This window comes from Petromyzon marinus, unplaced genomic scaffold (assembly GCF_048934315.1).
Source record: "Petromyzon marinus isolate PM22_M1 ecotype Great Lakes invasive population unplaced genomic scaffold, UKy_Petmar_22M1.pri1.0 PM_G_Scaffold_66, whole genome shotgun sequence".
NCBI classification, from domain to species: Eukaryota; Metazoa; Chordata; class Hyperoartia; order Petromyzontiformes; family Petromyzontidae; genus Petromyzon; species Petromyzon marinus.
This window is the reverse complement of record NW_027423020.1, coordinates 85,001-90,000: the sequence shown is the minus strand read 5'-3', so window position 1 is coordinate 90,000 and position 5,000 is coordinate 85,001. Positions and strand designations below refer to the sequence as shown.

The following is a 5,000-nucleotide window of genomic DNA, read 5'->3' as shown; positions in this document are numbered from 1 at the left end:
AAATAACAAAATCTAAAAGAAAAATCTTCTTTGTGGAAAATAGTAAAATAAAAAAACCAAGTCTTCACCTTGGAAAATAACAAAATCTAATCTAAAACATCTTAAATAAAGCTTGCCTGTAGTCTTCTTTGTAGGCAGAAAATAGTACGTTACAGGACTCTCAAACTGATGTATTCCAAAAATAAAGAATTAAAATAACAAAGTCTAATCTATATAAGCGCTCTTGAATAAAGCAGTGTAAAAAAAAAAATAGCAAAAAAAAACCAAGTCTTCGTCTTGGAAAATAACAAAATCTAAAAGAAAAGAAAAGTCTTCTTTGTGGAAAATAGTAAAATAAAAAAAACCAAGACTTCACCTTGGAAAATAACAAAATCTAATCTAAAACATCTTAAATAAAGCTTATTTGTAATCTTCTTTGTAGGCAGAAAATAGTAAGTTACAGGACTCTCGAACTGATGTAGTCCAAAAATAAAGAATTAAAATAACAAAGTCTAATCTATATAAGTGCTCTTGAATAGGCTTCGTGTAAAAAAATAGCAATAAAAAAATACCAAGTCTTCGTCTTGGAAAATAACAAAATCTAAAAGAAAAGTCTTCTTTGTGGAAAATAGTAAAATAAAAAACCAAGACTTCACCTTGGAAAATAACAAAATCTAATCTAAAACATCTTAAATAAAGCTGGTTTGTAGTCTTCTCTCGAACTGATGTAGTGCAAAAATAAAGAATTAAAATAACAAAGTCTAATCTATATAAGTGCTCTTGAATAAAGCTTCCTGTAAAAAATAGCAAAAAAATACCAAGTCTTCGTCTTGGAAAATAACAAAATCTAAAAGAAAAGAAAAGTCTTCTTTGTGGAAAATAGTAAAATAAAAAAAACCAAGACTTCACCTTGGAAAATAACAAAATCTAATCTAAAACATCTTAAATAAAGCTTATTTCTAATCTTCTTTGTAGGCAGAAAATAGTAAGTTACAGGACTCTCGAACTGATGTAGTCCAAAAATAAAGAATTAAAATAACAAAGTCTAATCTATATAAGTGCTCTTGAATAAGCTTCGTGTAAAAAATAGCAATATAATAAAAATACCAAGACTTCACCTTGGAAAATAACAAAACCATCTTGAAAAAAGCTTATTTTTAATCTTCTTTGTAGGCAGAAAATAGTAAGGCGAAAATAAAGTCCCCTCTAAGCTCTAAAGTAACAAATACGACGTGTTTAAAAAAAAAAACTAACAATAAAAAAAAGAACCAAGACTTCGTCTTGGAAAATAACAATCTAAATTGTGGAAAATAGTAAAATGAAATAAAAACCGACTTCACCTTCGAAAATAACAAAATCAATCTAAAACAAATGACATCTTAAAAAAAACTATTATTTGTTTCGGAGGTTGTCTATGACTGTTCATAGACCGCATAATTTCCACAGAACATTCTCAGAATATCAAGAGAGAAAAGCAGCGTTCTGCGGGAAATCATCTTGGCCAGTGATGTCGTTCTGGGTTTGGTCAGGCCCAGGGAGGTAAGTACCTCGTTATTCTCAAGGGGCCACTTTCCTCTTGCCCCAACCGGGAATCCAAAGAATGTGACCTTGCTAGCCTTCGTCAGCACTTTGACTTGATCACCAAGAGGGGTATAGTACGAAACTTTGTGCGAGGCAGCATCTGACAAGGTATTCTTTGAAAGCTCAAAACGGACGGTGACATCGATCACAACCGCCTCCTCATCTTTTGCAAACACAAGGTCAGGCTTTCTCATCTCTCCCGTCTCGGATATGAACCGTGGCTCTTTGTATACAGACCAGCCCAATCTAGCCGCTTCGTCTGCCAGAATGTTACTGATCTTGTTATGTCGCGCAATTCTTGCTTTCTGTACTGCAGGACATTGACCGAGAATGTGCGAAAGGGACTCGAGTCTGGCAGAGCATTTCCTGCAGGAACGTAAGGCCCCATCTCTGCCTCTGTTCAAGCTTTCTCTTGTTGGGTAAATATTTGCCCTTAGTTGTAGTGCTGCGATAAAGAAGCATTGTTTAAAGCCGCACCATGGCCTCAACCAAGCATTACTGATTCTATCATGCGCAAAGTTTACAATGCCCCTTCCTTGAACCGGCTTTTCGCACCATCTCTGAAATTCATGCTCCCTCCAATCGCAGGGTCTCGGATATACAGGTTCTTTTGACACCGAGTCCCTGAGAACGAATGTTGGGATTGCATCACTGTCACCCCCTGCTCGTACCCACAAATTACGGTATTCTTCCTCCATACCCTGCGAGGACACAATATTACGGGTGATAGCATCGGACGAGTTTGCTATACGTTGCAGCCTTCTAACTTGAACCGAAGGGATTGTTTTTTCCAGTTTCAAGATGGCAAGGCCTCCGTCTCGGGCTCTGGCATATAACAGTCCATCACAAGTTGAAGCGGGAAGGTGGAGCCATCCTTTTACCGCCTTTCTAATCTCTTGGTCCAACCCACGGAGAGTTGATTGCTTGCAGTCCGAGTGGTCTGCAGGATATAACAATCTGGGTAGGGCATAGGCATTGAGTAGTTCAACCTTCTGAGTTGGCTTCAGAGGCGCCTCATCGATTTTCGAGATCCATGTCTTTAGCTGACAATGTAGATCAGGCTGTATAGTGCCAGTCCAAGGGCCAATTTTCAGACCAAGGTATTTCGTTGATTCATCAGGTTGGATCATATGGACATCTTTATTTTTGATAGTCCATGGGTCGCAGTTGTTCACCGTATATGAATCTTTGGTTGGGCTTATCATGAAGCCCTGGCACTTTCTGGCCTGAACCTCCAATCCCGATAGCCCACAAAATGATTCCAAGATCGCTAGATTGGCGGCCATACCAACCCAAGATTCGCTCACCAACACCAAATCATCAGCAAACGCAAGAGCTGTCACGTGGTCGGTATCAATGGAGTACCCAACTCCGTGTGACTCTAGGGTGCATATCAAAGGGTCCATGGCAAGATTGAAGAGCAGGGGTGACATGGGGTCACCCTGTTTGACACCAACACGTATGCTAATTTCTCGAGTCGACTCGCCATTGCTTTTGAACGAGGTCGTACACCGATCGTAGGCGTTCTGGATGATGCCCACCACGTGTTCATCTACTTTCTTGTGCCTTAACACCCATAAAATATGAGCATGCGAAACCGAGTCAAAAGCTTTCGCTATGTCGATAAACATGACAGCCAACGGCCTGTGCAATTTCTTAGCATGTCTCATAAGGTCCTGTAGCACCTTAAGATTTTCAGAGCAGCCAGATGCCGCTATAAAACCACGCTGCCTTGGGTTTAAGGGACAAGCACGAGCAAGACGTGCAGTCATTATTCTGGAAAATAATCTCAGAATCATTGAACCGATCGTTATTGGTCTCCAGTTCCCCAATTCTTTCAGCTTTTCATCGTCCATAACCTTAGGAATAAGAATCGTCCTATTCTTTTTCAACACTTTGGGAATAATTCCTGTAATCATCCATGCATTAAATAGGGCTGTCAGTGTCCGACCCTCGGGGTCGGCAGCACAGATTGCAGCCCTTGTTAGGCCATCTGGCCCAGCTGCTGACGTTGGTTTAATGGCCCGTATGGCAGTCTGAACTTCCTCCACCGAAATTAGGGGCTCAAAGTATTCGTTATTTGCAACACCTGATGACTTAAATTGGCCCAGGCCATTAAATGGCAACACCTTCTCCCATTTTTCGCAGTAAAAACGATATACATCTGCGTTCGGGATTCGGCATTCATGACGTTCAGTGCCATCCAGGACTAAGGACGCAAGAAGAGAGCGGTTCTTAAAGAAGAGCTTCTGGTGCTTCATGAAGCTTCCTCGTTTTTCCGCTCTCTTCTTCATCCAAGATCGTGTGGGTAATATCCTGGGTTTAATAATGTCGTTCTCGGGTTTTGAACGTTTGCCTTTGTTTTTCACCAATCTCATCGGACAAAGCATCAATGCTGTGGCAGTTTCTACGAGGGCATCATGTTGGCCCTCGCCGTTAAGCCAAGCCTTTATTGCCTCCATTGCAGGCTTTTCCAGGGTCCCAGAATTCTCATTCGTAAGCCGCTCAGCTGCTTGAGCGAGTATGGATGAAGTCCCCGTTGTTACATTTGGTGGGGGAGACAATGTCTCAAGAGGCCTAGAAGAAAAATGTAAGCTGTCTGACATGGGGGCCCCTGTCTTTTTACTTAGGTCCCGTCTCTTGTCAGAGACTTGCTTGTTGGTCTTAGTCCCAAGCGCTTCAGCAATGATCTTATTGATATTCTTTTTCCCCTGAAACTGCAACTCTAGAAGGGCCAGCTGTTCTACTTCCTTCAAAGACCAGCAGCTACGGTGTACCCCTCTCTGCGAGGTACCCTTTATACCATCTTTAATCCTTTCCTCATTACGGGTGACTGGGTGAGCATGCCTCTTGTGCTGCGAAAGGCCACTTAGAGTTGCAAAGCGTGCCTGGCAACATTCACAGACCATTGGTAAGCTTTCCTCAGTTAACTTTATTCCCCCACATTTGGGGGCATGACAGGCAATCGATCGGTGGTTTGAGTTGGTTTTGTCACATTTAGCGCACTTAAACACCAGAGGAATGTCTCTGTGTTTGATGTTAAAATGTGCAACAAGTTCGGATGCTTTGCCCATGTGTTGTTTACAGATAACGCATATATACTCCAAACTAGGCAGTACAACCGTGATAGTTCCCTTGGTGTCAATGGGAAACTTTCCCAAAACGGGTTCCTCAGCCGATATGTCGAGGAAGGACTCCTCCACATCCTCATCATCCTCTGTAAAGTCATCTGAAGAGTCATCCGACTCAACTAGACTTTTAATCTGTTCGTAAAAATCGTAGTTCATCTCCTCTTCCTTTTCCAAGGACGAGTTATGGAAGGTCATGGAAGGTATACTAGTCATTTTTAGCGCCGACCTAGACGCCATAGGTTTAGCAACATCAGATGCCCAGAGGGCATCTTCATTCTGTGTCTGGGTTGACACCGAGACAAACAAGAG

At 41.5% G+C, this 5,000-nt stretch overlaps 1 pseudogene; it reads right to left on the bottom strand.

The window, feature by feature from the left end:
- LOC142920075 (28S ribosomal RNA) overlaps nt 1-5,000 on the bottom strand; it is a 10,531-nt pseudogene that overhangs the window by 2,406 nt on the left and 3,125 nt on the right.